This window comes from Ixodes scapularis, unplaced genomic scaffold (genome assembly GCF_016920785.2).
Source record: "Ixodes scapularis isolate PalLabHiFi unplaced genomic scaffold, ASM1692078v2 PGA_scaffold2__306_contigs__length_199485367, whole genome shotgun sequence".
Taxonomy (NCBI): Eukaryota; Metazoa; Arthropoda; class Arachnida; order Ixodida; family Ixodidae; genus Ixodes; species Ixodes scapularis.
The window spans coordinates 174,924,920-174,945,458 of record NW_024609857.1 but is presented as its reverse complement, the minus strand read 5'-3'; the positions used below and the strand labels follow the sequence as shown (position 1 = coordinate 174,945,458).

Here is a 20,539-nt window from a genome sequence, read left to right as displayed (position 1 = left end):
AGACGATCAGTGCCACGCAGTTGTCACGCGACAACTGCGAATTTTACTTACTCCGAAAAAGGCTTTTAAAATACTTTCAGCTCGGCCGGTTTCGAACCAGCGACCTTTCGTTCAGTAGCCCGACGCGGTACCTCTGCGCCACAAAGGGAAGTGAATATTCAGTACTTAGACTTTGTGTGCAATCGTGGGTAGTGCTAGGGTTCGCCGCTCTGTTACGCTCTGTCAAGTTCAGTTTATAGTTGGTGATGCTTCCACAAGGTGGCGCTTGAGGTCGCCGTCGCCACACTAATCAGCGTACTCCCCGCCTACCTCGTTGGCTCGTGGGAAAGTGTGGGGACACGCCGCTGGATGGCGCCATGTGCAGTGTGGTTGGTGATATTCCCACAAGATATCGAGAGTCGTGCGGCTTATCTTATCGGTGACTTTCAATCTGTTGACATGTTCGTAAGGTGTTGTATGACCCAGGCAACGAACTCTCTATGACATCCGTGTGGTGAAGATCGAACTGTCGAGATGTTTGCGAGCGGACGTCTGACTAGTTGCACGGGAGAACACACTCGCTGGAGCGAGATAGAAGTCTGCACTGGAGACCGTAAGACAAACAACAGCTTCTTTGTGACTGCACTGGAACTGCTCATCGACTTGATTGTGTTCGGAAAGTTCCCTCCCTACGAAGTGGACCCAGTTGTGTTCCGTGTAGTGTCCCGCGTGTACGAGCACTACGAGGGAAAAGGACAAGGAGTGGCCATCGCACGAGGGTCCTTTCACATTCTTGTCGGGATGGGTGAGCAAGGTGATGTCCAGAGTGATCGAAGCGGAAACGACGGACGTAGTGGAGTTCCTCTCGGACACGGTGCATACCATCAAGCGGTCAGTGCGGTGCAAGTATCACATCGAAGCAACCTACGTGCATCGGCTGGCCGCGGATGTTCCTCGATACAGCCTGGTCACTGCGGATAGTGTGGACTCGTGGAAATAAATTATCATCTTAATTTATTTATCTTTCATTTTGTCCGATAGAAAAGATTGGGCCTCGTAAACATACACGCAGAAAATGACGTCCAACTTCTTATCAAACATTTCCTTTCTATAATGCAACAATTTATGAATATACGTGCTTTTGCCTGATTTCGAGGAACCAATCATTGTTACAGACGCGGGCGTCTCAAATTCAAATTTATTGAGAGCGACCGTCATGACGGCCGGTTTGCAAATGTGAAAGGCAGTTTATCTACACCTTTCTATATACGCCGGATACATTTACCACTTTCCTTACAAAAATACATGATGAGACGACCCGCTAGCTTCCTCGCGCTGGCTTATCATAACCATAAACTCAAAAGAAACCGACCCTGGTGTCGAATTCCCACTTAACACGCGCAACCGTTCGTCAGATCGTAAACAGATTGCTTTAAAGCGAAGAGCGGAAACAACAGAAACCTAATACGATGCACGGTGTCAAATTCGGGATTGTGGAGGCTGTCACGTCCAGACATGTCTCGCAGTGAAAATAGTTTCGTAAACAGGTTGCTATAAAACTGGTGGACGTCCACCGTTTCTTCAGAGCGTGCCACTATACGTGAGGTGAGGGGAAAAAATATTTAACATACATTTTTATTACAGGAGCCCACTGCCGCCACCGCCGACCCAATGATGGAGAACCTCCTGGACAAGCTTAACTCCTTGAAATCGCCGTCAAGCTTTGTTAAGATGGATCTAATTCCGTCTGATGTCAAGCTGCCTGTGTTAGACATCGGACGTTTGGACACACGTTACGGGCCGTCCGTCTTCATATCCCACCAGCTGCCAGACGACATTGTCAAGGTATTTTTGCCTATACACTAAACGCTTGAAAGTATGCGTCACATGACGGGATTAGTTCTACAGAAAAGCAAGGACGACGGACGGTCACTCATCATTGTCTTCTCGAAGTTGGACACTTAGGTGTCTTTTCTTTTATTTCTCGGAAATGGTAACCTGCCATTTGTGTAACGTACGGGAGAGGCATCAATATTTCAGCGCAGAGGCATTACAAGTTCATCTGGTTCTAGTACATAATGTTCCTTATCAAGATTGCATTCCATTTTGTGAAGGCCTCTGCTCTTTTCGAAACTTTACGATGCGCTATGATATGCATTTGCACGAGCACGACGACGAGGCTCACGACGTCTCTACACTGTTCCGTCATCACTCAGATGCAATGTCCAACGTATTTACACATTACGGAATGCCGCTGCATTTTTTTATCACGTTAACCGCAGAACTGACACGACTTAACTCCGAAGGCGAATTTGACTTTAGGGTGCATTACTTTCACTCTTTCGTTCACACGATCTGGGCCGAGGGTAACATCGCCAGCGCCCTGCAGCTTGCCTGCGGCGAGATAAACGCCCGTCTAGAGCAGTATCAGGAACGTGGGTCGGGTTTCGCGCTCGTCGCCATCCAACAATGTAGCATCACAGTTGGACGTTTCGTTCCCCAGACGGCTGGATGTCAAAGTTTCACTTTGCCGAAGGAACTGGCAAAGAAACAGTGTATTTTGAATGTGAACGAACGCATGAAGGACTTTGAAAGAAAAATGTGCTTCACCTTTTCCGTGCTTGCGGGGTTGCATCCCACTCAACATAAAACGAGAGCTTCCTCATACAGGGACCATCCGAGCAAATTTTCATTTCCTATAAACTATCCAGTGACGTTTCCAGAAGACGTAGAGTCGTTCGAAAGAAAAAATTGCGTGTCCATCAACGTGTACGGTTACGAACGGGAAAAAAAGTTTGTCTATCCTCTCAAAATCAACGATCACGAGTTGGAAAGGCATGTAGATTTGCTTTTGATTGACGACCACTTTGTCCTCATTACCAACTTCGCCAGGCTTTTCGAAAACAGGGTTAGCTACCGATTCCGTTGTAAAAGATGCATGATGGGTTTTCGTTTTCGGACTTCTCTAACCAGTCATTTCGCCTTGTGTAAAGAAAAAAAGCCAGTCCGAACGGTCTCTCCTAAAAAAGGGGACGCGCTTTATTTCCGTAACACACACCTCATGGAGCCTTTCCCATACTTCTGCGTTTACGACTTTGAGGCCATCTTAAAACCGGAAAACACGGGTCACGTTTACGAGAGTCACGTACCCAGCTCGTTTTGTATTCCAGTGTTTCGTTCTACAGACTCACGAATCATGGAACATTTCTTGTATCGAGGCAAGGATTGTGTCGAGCAGTTCATTTCCATTTTCAATCAAATGTCCAAACTCATTCCCGAGTGGATTAGGAGCGATCTCACGACGGTCAAAAAGACACAGAACTCCGACAGTCACTGTGATGTATGTGGCGAGTCGTTTGACAAACGTAAAAGAAAGGACAACAATCATTTTACCGGACCTTACAGGCTGTGCCAAGGCTGTAATTTAAACGACAGGAGTAACAAAAAAGTCATTCCCCTGGTTGCACACAACCACTCTTACGACCTTGCCTTTATTTTACCGAAACTACATTTATTCAAGTCGAAAGGTATCAAGGTTCTCGCCAGTAGCTGTCAACAGTTTAAGCAACTCGACGTGGGTAACCTACGGTTTCTGGAAATTAGTCGTGTCATATCTGAATAAGAAGGGAGTTAAATTGTATTCTGTGTTTTCAAAGCAAAAAGCTTCCATAGTAGAACGCGTGCAAAAAACCATTATGAGTCGGATCTATAAATACTTTGAGTATGCAAGAACGAGGCGGTTAATAGAGATCCTTCCCAAAATCGTAAAATCCTACAACCACAGCTACCACCGAATGCTGGGTGCTCGTCCCATCGACGTCACCGAGGAGAATCAGACAAATTTCTTTCCTCATCTTTTCCCTCCTCCGTCGGGAGCACCCAAGAAACCGAAATTTCGGATCGGGGACCATGTCCGCATATCCAAAAAACGGGTCCAGGAAAAAAAGTGTGAGTTTTTCAAGCAGAGCCTGTAATAATTTGGACATCGAATTGATGGCCAGGGCAGCTACCGGTCAAAGGTAAAGGTCGAGGCTATCCACCAAGCCCCCGCGCCAACGAACAAGAAGGAACTCGAAGCCTTTCTAGGTATGGTGAACTTCTATAACCGTTTCTGACGGGGTAGAACCAAAGTCACCAAAAAGCTGTACCGACTCTTGGACAGAAATGTTGCGGAAAAGACAAAAAAACACCCAAAAGCTTTTGACGCTTTGAAGCAACTACTCGCATCCGAGTCGCTGCTCATGCACCGCCGGTAGCCGGTAGCCGCTGGAGCAGTACTCGTGCATTGCAACCAAGAGGGACGAGTGCAGCCCGTGGACTACCCATCAAGAACGCTCTCAAGAACCAAGAGAAATTATGTCCAAATAGATCGAGAGGCACTAGCCGTGATTCTTGAGGTTCGCCATTTACGCCAGTATCTAAGTGGCAGAAAATTCCTGATCTTGATTGACCACAAGCCACTACCGTATTTACACGAATGTAGGTCGACCCTTTTTGGAATTTTGAAAATCTGAAGTGGGGGGGGGTCGACTAAGAATCAAAACAAAGCATGCCACCACCGATAAGGGCGAAACAAATGATATCAGGTCCGTCCCGATGTGCTTACAATCTTCTGATCACTCTAGTCGTAGCATTCGGCTATTCCGTGCGCTTGTTTACATGAATTGTTTAATCTTTTTTTTTTTTTTTAACATTAACTCGCACACCTAAGCACGAGCGTCGCCACACCACGTAATAACCGTGCCACCGCGATCCGCATGACCGCACGCACAGCAACGAGTGGCGCTCACAGCAGTGTCGATAGTTGATGGAAGAGCCAATAACTTGGGAGAACAGCTCTGCTGCCCAGCTTTGGCTCTTTGTTAGATTTCGAGCTGTTCTCTTCCAAACCAGTCCACGCAACTGCCAACTGCTGTTTGTCTCATTTTCTCTTCGCTACAGTTTATCCTCTACGTCGTCGTGTGTGCTCCAAGTCCGAGTGGCTTTAGGCGCTCGCTCCCAGCAACATTCAAAAAGACTGTTATTCTTTATGCCGAAGAAACGAACAACTGCACGGCAGGCCGCAAGTTTGACGTTTTGGAACGGGTGGTGCGCCAGGGGTGGGTGCAGCGACCCCAGATCTTCAGCTGCAATGGCAAACAAAGAGGTTTCCATGGGCCGAAGTCAGGACGCTTTCTGCAGTTGGAGGCCAAGCTCGCAGTATATGTCGCAGAAGTGTGTGATCACTTCCTGCCAGTGACGTGCGACATGGTTACAGAACAAGCGCGGATCATCACTTCGGAAGCGGGAATACCCAGGACGCAGTTAAAAGCCGGCAGGTCTTGGGCATCCAAGTTCATAAAGAGAGCTGGATTCTCTCTCCATCGGAGGACTAGAGTGTGCCAAAAGCTGCCTGCTGCATACAAGGAGAAGGTGCTCTCCTTTCATAGGTACTTCCTCAAGATCCGCGACTCCCAGCAATACCTACTTGATCGGCCAAATCAGCAATGTCGATCAAACTCCAGTCTTTTCGATATGACTAGCAACACGATGGTGAACATGAAAGGAGCTTGGGAAATGAAGCTCCTGTCAACTGGTAATGAAAAACTCCAGTTCACAATGATACTGTCATGCTTGGCGGACGGTACCAAGCTCCGTTCGTACCTTGTTTTCAAGAGGAAGACAATGCCATCGGAGACTGTCCCTGAAGATGTGGTTGTGCGTGTCAACCAAAAGGGATACATGACTGATGACATGGTGGTAGAATGGTACCGCCTGGCGTGGCTTCTGCGACCGGTAGCATCCCTGAAAGACCACACCTCCAACCTTCTGGTGTAGGACTTTTTTCGAGGTCACCTGAAAGCTGAGTTGTGAAAAGAGCACTAGGGCCTGCTTGTGATCCCCGAAGGTCTGACAAGGCAGCTGCAACCACTCGACGTCGGTGTCAACAAGCCTTTTAAGGACCTGCTCCGACGTGAATACAATGAGTGGTTGGCGGCAGAAGGCCGCAAACTTACGTCAACCTTGCAGGTGAAAAGGGCCTCCTAACAGCTGTGTGCAATTGGGTGTTTTCGGCATGGACGGCTGTGCCACGAGAAGTCGTGATGCAGTCGTTCACGAAGTCCGGGATTTCATTGAACGACGACGTGCACTGGGACCGAAGCAGCGACGACAAGGACGATGACACCACTAGTGAGGACGACGACACCACTGGTAAGGACGAGTAGACCAGTGGCCGATGAGTAGTTCAGAGACTAATCAATTTTCGCAGTGGAATGCGCCCACAAATATGACCTCATTTTTTTCTTTTTTTTTTTCATTTTCTTAAAATGCTATATGGGGGAGGTTGACTTACAATTGAGTCGAATTACATTCGTGTAAATATGGTACTTGAAATCTTTCAGCTGGAAAAGCATGCGAGGTGAGCAGTACTCTCACCTCGCATGCTGCGGAGGACTCTGATGCTTGCAGCAAATGACCATTGCCTGGAGAACAGAAGGACTCAAGAAACAGCAATACCGACTGCTCCAGCAGGCTACCAACCCCCGCAACCTGACAAGAGATTGAGCTGCCCAGAAGCGTCCTTCTGCTGGAGGCTGGACAGTACCCGCAAGTAACAACGGCTGAAGTTGCATCGTTCAGGCTGCGAGACCCCCAACTCTCAAGGTCAAGGAGTGGATCGTCACAGGGTGGCCCCGGGAAGGGGTAGCTGAAGAGTCCTCAGCATACCAGGTGAGGAAACAAGAGCTGTCCATTCATCATGACTGCGCGCTCTGGGCAAAACCGGGTCGTTCTCCCTGAAGCATTACACAAGCAAATCCTCGTTTTTCTACACGCTAACCATTCGGGGGTGACTGCGATGAAAGCGATCGCAAGGTCTCATCTGGTGGCCTAAGATTGGTGCAGAGATAAAATAATTTGTCCGCCACTGCAAGCTGTGCCAAGAGAACAGGCAGAGCGAACCTATACTCCGTGTCAGAAGTTGTGTGCAGTGCAGTGGAGCCTATGAAATGTAAACAGGCAACTTTTTGCGCGAAAAAACAGAGTTCCAACAAAATACAGGCGTTTTGCATTTATATTTGTGTATACACCATTAAGGTAAATATACACTTAACCGCACACCTCTGTTTCGAAGTAATTGATTTGGACAATTCATTCTATATCTTTTGATTGCTCGATTGAGTAATACTCAAGAATGAGTTCCAAGATACCAAAACAAAAAAGTCATTTGCAGCACTTACATAATTTTTTGTGTTTATGCAGAAACACTACATAATTTGTATTGAAGCTAAAAATAAACATGAGAAATATTATAAAGCTGTTTTATTGTTTCCTGAATTTGCAACGGTAGAGGGCGTTTTTCACGTAGTACTTCGGTTATCGCAAGATGGCTATTGCTGTGTCCCCTATGAGGTATCGCTCCAAGTTCTAATTTTTTCCAAGACAGGAAAAGCAAATTGCAAAGAATGTGCTAGGAGTTTTAACGAAAGAGGCGGGAAAATCTGCAAGCACCATGAGCGTTTTTCAAAGAATGGCGCAGCTCACTGCTGTGAGTGAACGGGCACTGTGCAAGTGGTCTGCCGATTTTCAGAAAAGCGGCAGAGTGTCAACTCCACAAACCAAGTCCAGAGGCGGGAAGAACTGCGATCGAACGAAGAAGCTCGACGACTTCAACCTTGGTGTTCTTAGAAGGAAAGTGCATGATTTCTTCCGCAGGAACGAGATGCCAATGGTTGAAAAGGTGAGAAAGCTCTTCAGTGAGAGCGACGACCTACCGAAAGTTTCGGTATCTACGCTGAACCAAATGCGTAACCAGCTCGGCTTCAAGTACCGCAAACGAAGTAGAAACGCACATCTGATTGAGGGCTCAAGCATCATACAGTAGCAATGCGGCTACCTCCGGAAGATCAAAGAGTTTTGCAAAGAGGGAGGCAAATATATTTTACAGACGAAACCTGGGAAAACGCCAGGCACACGAAAGATTCTGTCTGGATAGACAAAACTATTGCTAGCTCAAGTCAAGCCAGAGGTTCTAAACTTACTACCGGATTGAAAAGTCCAAGCGGTAAAGGTGACCGACTCATTATCCGCCACTGCGGCAATAGGGCTTGGTTAATGGAGCGGGAGAAGTATTCCGAGAGCGGAATGGCACAGGTGACTGCCACCAAGACATGGACTACGAAAAATTACGCATTACAAAAAATGGTTCAGTGAAAAGCTACTCCCAAAGCTTGCCCCCAACAGTGTAATCGTCATGGATCATGCACCCTATCATTCGGTGAAGATTGAGAAAGTTCAACGGATGTCGACACAAGAAAAGGATATTCAGGACTGGACTTCCAGAAAGGGTGTTGCATGGAACAATGAAATGGTAAAGGCTCAGCTACTCCAGCTTGTTACAACAGTAAAGTATCAGGGTGACCAGTACCGTGTCGATCAGATGGCTTCCCTGGCTGGCCACACAGTTTTACGCTGTATCCCTTATCACTGCCAGCTCAACCTAATAGAGCTGGTTTGGAGTATGGTAAAGGGGCAGGTATGTGGCCGACAAAAAAAAAAGACGTTCAAGTTTGCCGACCTTGAACCGTTGGTCTTGGGAAGGGGGGGGGAGGGGCTTCGCTGAAGTTACACCTGAGAAGTGGGCACACAGTGTTCACCATGTTATGGACGAAGGGGACACCATGAGGAAAGTTGACCACGTCATCGATGACGTCGTCGAGAGTGCCGACAGGATACTGAGGACGCTTGGTGACGAGGACTCGGCAAGATCTGAAGATGATAGCTCAGAACACTCTAGAATGTCAGGTGACAGCCTGGGATGCCAGACTCTGTAAGATTTGTAGCAGCCTTTGTGGCCTTTGTAGCTCACTTGGAATACTCATATTTTATTTATTTATTTATTTATTATTTATTTCAAATACCCTCAAAGTAAGCGCATTCAAGAGGCGAGAGCACTGTAAAATATTAACTATGAAGTGCACATATTAGCAACAGCATGTTTAAACAAAAATTATCAGCGATGTTAGCAATATAATAGAGGCTAATGCTTGTAAATCCTTGGGGTATACTAGACATAATTCATACCTCACCCCACACTCTTTTTAAGTAACTGCCTACAAAACTTTTTGTAAAATCTAAATTGGACAATGCCAACTTTATTTGGTGGCCTTATCAGATAACAAACTAGAATCAACTAAAAACAAGGCAAGTCGTTTCATATTGCATGATCACTCTCGAAAACCCAGCATATCTGCACTAAAATCTGCTCTCAACTTGTGCCCATTGCCTCAAAGAATAAATCTCTCCAGACTTGTCATCCTTCACAAACTATTAATTTCCTCCTCCTCTTTTCACAATGTTTACTTAGAACCGCCATCACACAATTCCACGTGCCTTGACCATAACCTAAAAATTAAGCCATTATTATCAGAGAACTAATGAATTTAAGAACTCCCCACTGGCTCTTGCCATTATTAACTGGAATTCTCTTCCTCAATTAATTCTAAATTAACCTAATCACGATAAATTCAGAGATCTTTTAAAAGGAACACCTCCAAACTGTTCATAATTTTCATGATTAGTTATCACCACCTTATATTTCCTACTTGTTTAGTTTTCTTTTTTTTTTTTCTTTTTTGTTGCCAATATTTGTATACACCATGTTCCTAACTACCGTATTTATTTTAATATAAAACAAGGTTTTTTTCCAAAATCCGTAGTCTCAAAGTCATACCCCACCTTATATTCGAAGCTCAGTATAGCAATATGGCGATTTTGGTGTAACAGTTTCAGTTTTCGCCTTTCAACCATTTCCAAGCTTCCAAAAGAGCCCGACAACACTGTTGGAAATGCAACGGAGATTTAAGAATAAAACATACAAAATATTACACAAACGCAGGTTACAGATAGTAACGACCGAGTTTCGGCAGCTGCAAGTGTATTGAATAGCTCGCGATGCAGCAGACGCAATGGTTGCAGACGCCTTCGACCATGTCAAAGAGCTGAGTTAGCAGGAGCCGCTTCCAAGCCAGTAGTAGCCGCAAAGTTTGTAAACAAGTCGGGACGCCATTTTGCATTTTTTGTTGGAGTGCCTGGAGTCTCTGCGGCAGGATTTTTTCAGTGCTTGCTCCTTATTTACGCGACCAGCACAATGGCGAGTCGTCGTTGCCACTATGACGCAGCCTTGAAGAGGAAAGTTATATCAGAGGCGGAAGTTACTGGAAACTGCGCGGCGGGTCGAAAGTTTGGTGTTCCGGAGAACAACGTGCGTCGTTGGCACAAACATAAGACTTTGCTCTTAGCCTGCGCAGTTACGAGAAAGGGTTTCCGTGGCCCGCGAAAAGAACCGTTTCCCAAGGAGGAAGAAGTGCTGACGGACTTCATCAAAGAGAGAAGAGGCCGCAGTTTGGCCGTTACTGCGATCCCCGAAGCTATGGTTGCGGCATCGTTCCGCAAGGGCTGCATTTCCAATGCTCTTGACGGCACCGAAGATGCTGACCTCTTTGAGTGCGAAAGTGATAAGGATGATTCGGATGCTACCACTTCTGAAGACGACAGCTTCTAAGTTTGTTTTTCGTCTCGCTCCGAATAAATATCTTTGCGTGCAGATAGTTCAAATACTTGTGTCTGCTTTACTGAAAGGTAAGGAATTTAATTGCCTTCTTTCCTCTCTTTCGCCTTATATTAGTGTGCAAACTTTTTTTCTTTTTCTTGGGTCCTTTAACTGCCCCCTCGCCTTATAATCGTGACCGCCTTATATTCAAATAAATACGGTAATCAGCTGTTTTATTGCACTTACTTCCTCAAATTTGTCTTCTTGTCCACCCTGATGTAATGTGCTTTCTATGTACCTTTGACCAGAAAACAAAATGAAAATTACCTCATTAGTGCCGAAATGTGCCGCCTTTCATATTCTCAAGTCTGTGAGGTTAGATCTCCTTGCATTGCCCCTTGTGCCTAGGAGCTACAAAGTGAGTCAAGAGAAGTCACGGTGTGTCGAGCATGTTTCCCTGCATTGCCTATTGCACCGGAGCTCAGAAAACGAAAGACACAGAAGTTGCGCAAATGTGGCATGGGATAAAGGTATGGCTAAACATCAACCAGTGTGTTTCTTTTACAACAAGCCAGCATGATCAACTCGTACAGCTGTAAAAGCAGGAGATGAAAGAATGTCAACAGATTATGGCAGCTACAACAGAAGTGTCTAACCGAAATATGTGCCTTCCATTAGGATGCAAGCAAGATCAACATACACATTTCAGAAAACAAGAGATGCAGAAGTTGCGCAAATGTGGCATGGGATAAAGTTATGCCTAGCCATCAACCAGAGTTTTGCTTTTACAACAAGCCAGCATGATCAACATGCACACCTGTAGCAGCAGGAGACGTAAAGATTTCAACAGATTACAGCAGCTACAACAAAGATGCCTAACTAAAATATGTGCTTTTAAATTGGGTGGCAAGCAAAATAAACCAATACAGCTCAGAAAACGACAGACACAGAAAGTGCGTAAATGTGTAAATGTGGCATGGGATAAAGTTGCGTCTAGGCATCAGCCCGTCTTTTTCTTTTGCAACAAGCCAGCATGATCTGTCAAGAGTGTGTATTTCCAAATTGTCGAGGACGCACTATAAAACAAGGCTGAGGTGGAGATAATGTTAGTTGGTCCGCAGTTATCGAAAAGCTGCATAGAACGGTTGCCAGCTTCGTAAAAACGGATTTGGTAGTGTCCAATAATGGCACCGCTTTCTCCAGTTGGGAGACGCAAAGTTTTTTTAAATTAAATGGCGTCCGATACTTGTATAGTGCGCCGTACCATCCCTCAAGAAACTGAGGAGCTGAACGTATCGCCTGTGAGCTAAAGGGAGCGCTCAAGAAGCAAACCAGTGGCACAATAGCATGTAAAGTGTCTCGGTTTTTGTTCAAGCAGCACTCCATGCCGCACTCAGAAACAGGGAAGGCTCCAGCCAAACTCATGCTGGGAAGGAATCTACGATCTACTCTTTCAAGATGGCACCCCGACATGACCGAGGAGGCGGCGTGTCCACTGCAATCGCCTTCACAGAGCTTCCAGCGCGGTGACTCAGTGTACGTACGAAACTTATGTCAAGCTCCACGGTGGTTAGCAGCTTATGTGTTACGACGTCGTCTTGGTCATGTCATGTATGACGTGGAGACGTCAGAAGGGAGTGTCCATCGACGCCACTGCGACCCCCTGCAAAAGCCGTGGGAGCCAGCACAATCGCCTCAAGCCACAGAAACCAAGCCCTTCCTTCGGACTGACGGCACCGTCAAGAACCAACCCTCGTTCCCCCGGTCCAGAAGCAACAGAGCTACCAGTGCCACCTTTCCCCAGACTGCCGTCAGTGCCAAGAGCCACGGCGGGTTTTCCCGCACCACCACCACCACCCTGAGCACGGTGTAAGAAAGGAGGTTAGGTGAAGACAGTCCCCATCCGGTCCCCAGCAAGCGCGCAACCGGTTTTCGTTCGCCTCTTCTCTCTCTCCTAGAGCTCTTTTCCCGCGCTGCTCCCGTGGCGCTATTGTCAGGGGGCCCACTCGGACCACTGCGGGGGCCACCGTCAGCTTTGCCTTCCCGATTGTTCCCGCATGTTTTAATGGCAGAAACCGTCTCTCGTTAGTCAACTGCCAAGTTTCTGATTTCAAAATGGGCAAGAAGTGCTTCGTGCCGAACTGTAGTTCTGGGTACCGTTCGTGTAAGGAGAAGGCCTCCTTATTTAAAGCGCCCACAGACCCTGATCGCCTCGCATTGTGGGATCGTGCAATTCCGCGATCTGACCGCAAGCTGCAGCCCAGCGATTGTGTGTGTGAAAAACATTTTAGTCCCCACCTGATTTCAAGGACCTACCATGTGGAGCACGAGAGGAAAGTGCTGTTGGACGCACCAAAAAGGTCAGTGCTATCCACGGAAGCAGTGCCATCGATGTTCCCGAACTGTCCGAACTACCTGTCAACGTCGTCCAAGACACCTCAGAAAGCACCGAGAAAGCGACCGCTCGTTACCCACGTAGCATCCTTCAAGCGGCGTTGCTCGCTGAACGTGTTGCAGAGTGAGTCCACCACAGTAGTGGACATCACTCTACCAGTAGAACCTGCACCGGCCTGTTGTAGTGATGACCTAATTCAAGATGTGGGAAGAGAAAAGGAAACCAAACCAGTGGAAGTGTGTTCCCTTTATCCTGTGCAAACTGCAACCGATGCACTGGAGGAGGAAAAAATGTCTACAGAAGGTGAACAAGGTGAGAACCGGTGGTTGAAGGAGAGAAGCCAGCTTTAGACGTTTCTAATTTCAGAAGTCTTTTTCGCTCAGGAAGCCAGAAGGACAACATTGACTTTGTGACAGAGGTAAAAAAGAGGTTGGATAAATTTATTCTGCAAGAAGAATGGGAATGCGAAGACGTTGCATCCACACTAAAGTCATCGGTGCCAGAGGTCTCAGACTGCATTGTTTATTATTTATCAGGATTCCTCAGCAGGAAAATGACAAAAATGACCAGCTGTGACTCTTGCTTGGCCGCATTCACTGTGACGAGGAGTGATTCGGCAGAAGCTGCCCTGACGAATTGCAAGAGCAGAGGGGAACTTGTACACCCTAACATTCACTTCCACCGGATATTGAAATCTGCTGAAGAGTTTTTTTCGAAGAATGCAGATAGACAAGATGTTTACTGGGGCACCATCGATTATGTTCTGGAAACCTGCGCCCTGTCATTTCCATGCGGTGAGCAGAAAGGGGACGTCATCTCCCAGATACTCCACTTCTATGTGAGCATGCGCATGAGGCAGCACTGCAAGCGCGTAAGCTCCTCGCTGAAAAAGGAGGCGCAAAAAAAGAAGAAACAAACACGACTCTGTGCTAGCTGAAAGAACTGGCGACTGATTCATTTTTGTTTTGTTTTGAAAAACGTGAACTTCACGAAACTGTTCACTCACCCGTTTCTGCGAATGTGCAAACGTGTATATCTATAAAATATGTAGCTTGCGTTCACTCATTCCTGGGTTATAATGGTTCCATATATTGAATAAATGTGACTGTTCGCTATAAATTCAATTTAGACTTGAAAAGGTTTGACCAGTTTCCAGTACTTTTACTACCTCCATTCTTGAAATTTTGATAAAAAGGTCATTGAACATGTTACAATACCATAATATTTTGAAAGTATGTATAACTCCCATGTTCACGACTTTTATGAGTTTAGATGGGAATGAAATGAAAATGTTGTATTTTAAGTGCTATACTTATCAGAAACGGGGCTGTGACAGAAGGGACCTCTGCATCACAAGGAATTGCAGCGTTTTCGCCCATTTCATGCACGCGAGACGCTTCCCGTGTCGAAGCTTAAAGAAATAATAAAATTAATAAATATGTTTGCAGACACTTTTTGATAAAAGACCACTGTGTAAAGAAGGGAGCGTACTATTAAAAGAACAGGTTTTATTCGCTTACTATCTTTGTTGAAGGAGGTACGAACCAAAAATTTGATATTAGCCACATGGAGAAATAAGCGACTGCGGCGCCATGTATGATTCCTAAGGCGTTTGAAAATCGCTACTGCGCTGAGAAACGCTTTGTTTACGTTACAGCACACAGACGTAGAGCCTTAAACGTCTTATATGTTCGACTTCCCATCGTGCAGCTCCCCTCACATCCTCGAATAAACAGAGCGGCACTTTGTAACCAAGTGCATGCTATTGGCATAGTAGTAGGTATACGCATACTCTGTTCCACCATAAGTACGAGTGAAGCCAAAGCTATAAGCGCGAGCTACTCACTTTGTACATGAATGATGCGCAAGTGCAATGAAAAGGTTGTTCAGGGAAACATGCTGGCGCTTCTAGCTTTGCATGCGCTCGCATTTAAGATGAAGCAAAGTATAGCAGCGATGCCAGAGTCACTGGGGAACTGGGCACATCAGGAATGACTTCGAAGAGCGCGATCTTTGCCGAATACCCGAGGCGGCCGGCCCCGCTGGCCTGTGCCGCCGCGCTCCTGACGACATATCCGAGGCCACCTGAGTGAAGCGCCCCCTACCTCGGAGGCCACCTGAGTAAAGCGCCCCCTACCTCGAAGACCACCGGAGGCGAGAGTTGGCGCAAACGTCTTCTGGCCGACTCCCCGGCGGAGTATCCTCACCTAACCTCCTCTCTTACACCGTGACCCTGAGCCACTTCGACATTTATTCTCTCCACCGGCGACCTGGGCATTGTTACGGCATCGATGAAAGCTAGGGGGGAGGGAGAGTGCACCAAGATAGCGAGCGCGCATACTTTTTGCTTTTTGCCTCGCGACCCACACGTCCGATAAGCATCGCCGTTGAGACTACTTAAACCAGTGGTCTCAAACTCATTCGAGTGTGGGGGCCAGATGGCCCACACCGGAAAGGTCACGGGCCCACGTAAGACGAGGAAGAGGAGGGGGGTCAGAAGGTTTTAAAGAGAAACGTTCCCTCCCATTTTAAAAATCACAGTTTTGCGAGTGACGTTTTTCGATTTCATTTGTTTTATGACAACTTTGGGCCCTGACCTGATGTGATAACGAGAATTAAAATGACACCGCTCACAAACATGCTGCCATTTTTAACAGAACAAGAGAACAAGTACACCGTCGTTCCCGTTGCTCAATTAACTCAGGAATTAACCAAGCTCAACATGTTTCTAAAAATACAATGAGTTAATTTGGCAGTTCTTGCTTTCCTGATGACTTTTATTACAACACTCTGGACAAACAGCTCTCTTTTAATGGTGATATTTTTTTAAATGCGATAATTCCGTGCTCGTAGCTTTAATTTTGGCAGTTGCTCCTCCTGATTGAGAGTTTGTGCAGCCGAGACGCATCCAGCAACAAAGAGCTCGCGCTTGCAGCCTAGCAGCAAATTCAAAAAGCGTGGAAGCAAAAAATAAAGCGAAACAGTAGCCAAATGAACCCCGATAAGTATAAACTATGTGAGTATGTTAAAAGAGTATAGCTATACTTTTCGAGCGAAAATGAATCGGCGAGGTGAGATTACTATGGCACATGCCGTTTCTAGCGCTCGAGACATAAGAACCGGATCTCGTTGCTGGTTGCCTGCGGGCTGCATCCCAGCGAGTCGCGGGCTGCATGTTTGAGATCCCCGACTTAAAAGAAAGCTCTTTCCAGAATAAACTCTTCTTGCATGCGCAGTTGTTACTCCCGCATCAGTCGCGACAAATACGGCCTGCAGAGCTATTAAGTACTTCTGCCCTTTGCGTCTATGCACCTGAGCAAATCTGCATTCTGAGGCTTTGACAACAATCAAGACCAAGAAACAGTCAGATCTACAAGTGGAGCCTGAGCTCAGACTAGCCGTTCCTGGAATTCCACCAAGCCTCAAGGAGACTGCAAAGACCATTAGGGACATACCCATCCCACTCACATTCACGAACAACAGTTTCCTTTGTGTGGGAGACCATGCTTTACTACAAATCATTTAAGTCTCACTGTAAGTCTTTCAATAGGCGATGAGGCCGAGCCATTAAGTACAATTAAGAAGGGGGGAGGGGTGGGTCGCAAGAGGGCATTAAAGTATTTAAGGAATTGTGGGCCTGAGAAGTTTGTGCTTTTCTGCTTTACACGAATAAAAACCAAACGGATAAAGTAAGACCATAAAACTAGGTGGTGAATGAAATAATTAAATCCCCCCAGACAAAATACAAACACAATCTAGATCACTAGGTGCCATGCCACAGCTGTGTCAAATGCTCCTTCTAATGAATGCACCACGTAGAAGCGTATGCAGCTTAGTCAAGGACATCCTGTGACTCAATACCCACACATATCCTTGGGCCACTGAAGGCATCCAAGGCAAGGCAAGGATTAAAAAAAAAGCACCAAAACGGCCTCATTTGCAATGATCCGGCAACTCCGCAAGGATCTGTTGCCGAGGCAACAAACATCTAGCTAATGCCGCTGGTCAGGGTCATCTTTTAGAATGCAAAGATGTTTCATTAACCCTTTGAGTGCCGGGTATTTCGCCCGCATGTCGCATATACATTTCGCTACCAAGCAGAAAAGCTCTAGCGCCCTTTATGAAGTATGTTTATTTATCGAAGACCCCTTATCTACTGGCTCAAGTTAATTGATCTCTGCATCACACAAACCATTCCTATTTAATTATAATTTTCAACACACGTCACCATACAAAGTGGCACCCCAGCCTCCCACTTTAGGGTCACTCTTTCAGAATGGCCGGAAACAGCATTTTTCTTTTATCCAGGATTTCCTTACTTCGTTTATTGCTAATTTCTACATCTCAGTGCTTGCCATAAAACGTGAGTTCCAACGACAGATTCGCCTTTCTGGAACAACAAAGGAGCAAACTAAGACCGCAGTCCTATCACCGAAACATTCCACAAGCCGCCAACAGCTGTTCTTACGAGGCAAAATGTTGCTCTACATGTTTGAATGATATTGACAGTCCATCTGGGTGATGTAGGGAGCCAATCAAAACTCACACCTGCATGGGAGAGCACCCAGTTATACTCCGGCGTGGCATTCAAAAGGTTAAGTGGAGAAGCAAGTAGAAATACAGCAACATTTTGCAAAAAGTTTGATTTTGGATATTATAGTATTTTATTATCTTTGAATCTTCATATTTTATGCATAAAAATAGTAAGTGGCGGTTAGGATCGCGAATTTAGTCAAATATGCGTGTGAAGACTTCTTGGCAACCTAGAACTCCAAATAATTTGAGCCATTTTTCTGTGCCTGGTTCTTCAAATTGTGACATCGGCCGCCAGCGCACTTGCGTTTACAAGAGGGCCTACCCGTCTCCTTTCCATCACATCCCTCTGTAGCTTAAATTTCTCACAAAGAATTAACAACATAATATTTTTCCCACAATGGAAAGTGTTACCATAGTATATCTATGGTAATGTTCTAACATATTCTTCTCTTTATGTAATTTTAGGGCATTTACACAGTCTTCACAAAATGTTTGTTTCAAATATTGAGTATATAGAGTGCAACAATCTAGGTTTGGTTAAAATCCATATATATTTTATAGTAATGAAAAAATTAAGAAACTTTTCTTAGCCACTTGGAAATATTGTTTTTTGTGACTTTTAATTATTTTAAAATAAACTAAGTCTCCCATAGATTGTTACTATTGTTCACTGCACTCAGTGGTGTAAAAGGAGCAAATTAAGTTTATTTTACCAGGCTCTTTTAAATGGGCTGCCATGTCCCATGTGTCTGCAAGAACACATATTTTTCTGCATGTGCATTGCATCCAGAACATAAAAAGACAAGCTATATTAAATCTAACACCAGATCTATAAAGAAAAGACCGTAGACTATAAACTGCAAAATTTCATTTAGTTATCGTAAATAAAGACGATGCCTTCCCAGGAGCATGATTGAGGTCAAACTCACATATGTAGTAAGCGAAAAACGTGGCTACATATACACCGCTTATTTAGGAAAAAAAACGTTCAGCCTTTTGTATATGCACAAACGCTTTACTGCCCACTTTCTTATTAAAAAAAAAAACATAAAATATCTGCTACCTCGAAGACACGTCTCCATGTCTCTATTACTCCGGAAAAGCAAATGGTTTATGTTTTTACGCTTGCCATGGTCCCTGGTCGCTTCCACCTCACGCCTGGAATGGTCTTGTCTTCTATGTGGTGAGACACATGTTCCGCTTTAATGCGCACGGGCTACGCACGACTTACGAATGTTTTTCAGGTTTGTCCTCTGTGACCACCACACCGTAGGGAGACAAAGGCAGATGACGCATTTGGCCGGGAAGTCCCCCCAAAAAATCTAACAATCGCTCGGTGCCCAAGTTCTATCTCTTACTCAAGAATATGAACTTACAGATTACAATGAAGCCCTGGGAGTACTTTGTTTACCAGGAAGTTCACTGATCTTTATTTGTGTATGTGTTGGAAGGAGGGAGGGGGGTTTGTGGGCCCTCTTCAGAAGCTTGTGTTCATAATAACGATATAAAAATGTGTGCTTGCCCAGCTCGTTCCCAAACTAGCTGTCCACAGTCCGGACTGTGGGTATCTTTATTACCAAGGCTAAGTTGTATGGGTAGAGAACGGTCCTTCATATGTTTGTCTCCAGAGTAAGGTGTCCATATTAACAAGGTCCATATTACCGAAACAATGACTGTATGCCAACGTGACTTCTGTGGGACAACATGTAATACCAGAATGCAGGGGTAGTATGGATGACATCCCAATGATTCTTCTTCAATAATAGATCTGCTGACCAGCGATTTGTATCAGCAAAACAAAGTTGGGTCTCTAGACCATCTTCCACCCGCTTTGGGCTCTCGTGAACCCAAAGTTCATCTTTGTTGTTTCACGTACGAGAAATAAAATGCATCATTATCCCGAAGAGAGCCCATAACCAAAGCAAAGGTCGGACGATCACTTACTACTGTCCGATGCTTTCCGACGAGGCGTGCTTGCCTCGCAGTTGTGCTACAGAAGACTTACCATTGTCGGAGACGATCCTCCCTGCAAGAGAGAACAACAGATCCCATTAGAAACCTAACAGCACTCTAAAAGAATGATGTCGTAAATCTCGGAACGAGCCAACAGCTACGCCTGAAGCCATAACATCAAGCATGAGACAGCACCAAAGAAAAACAGGCAAGCAAGAGCTCTTTGTCTTAAAAGAATAGAATGTTCATGGTTGCCAACTTTCTAAAATATTGGTTCAAGATATGAATGACAAGTTGAACTGGTAGCCAATAATAGGTCAAAATAAATTTTTGGAAAGTGATATTTTTCTTAAAACTGATCCTCATCATACTTTTTTTTTTTTTAACTGAAAGGTTTTACTGGCCACACGGGAAAAGTTATGAAATAAGACTGGTGTAAACAGTTAGGTGAGCACAGGCAGGGAAAGACGGGAAAGAGGAAAATTGGGACTCCCTATTGCATGGTTCTGGCCCAAAGACTTAACCCTGTCTCCCAGTGGGCCCAATGCTGGTGCAACGCCAAATAAAAACTGGCCAGAAGAAAATTGGTGATTCTTTTGCCGGGGGAGGAGGCGTAGAGTTGTTTTAAAGGGCAACTCTGCTTCATTATTGATATTTAGAAAACTATGTAGCCCTCTTCAGTATCATATAGGAAGACCCCATGTCAAATATTACGATCTAATTCCGTCTATATATTTAATAAACTGGCCAGCGAACCTTCAAGCGAGCCAAGTCGCCGAAATCTGCCAACTCTAGCGTGCGGCGCGAGGCGCAATCATCAGCGCAGTTAATGCCACGGAGTTGGAGCGGCCAACGTTGAACCACCACGTCAGAGGCATGCATACTTCATTCTCACGTTTTGCTTGTTTTTACTTTTCAGAGCGAAATTTAACGATGACGTCATGAGTTTCTCCTCCCGGTGTTGCCTGACCGGGCGTTCACGTGATCACCGCTGCCCTGCGCGCTTATCGGTCTGTTTTTCCACTCCCCTTCTCCTCTTTCGTCTTCTCCCCTTCCCCCTCTCCCCCGGGCCATCACCGTCCACGCCATGCAAAGCGACCTGCCCGCGTCCAAAAAAAAAGGACCTGCCCGCGTCGCGTGTCCTG

At 45.7% G+C, this 20,539-nt stretch overlaps 1 pseudogene; it reads left to right on the top strand.

The window, feature by feature from the left end:
* Nucleotides 1-7,845: 7,845 nt before the first annotated feature.
* LOC115312924 lies at nt 7,846-18,867 on the top strand (annotated as a pseudogene).
* The last annotated feature ends 1,672 nt before the right edge of the window (nt 18,868-20,539 follow it).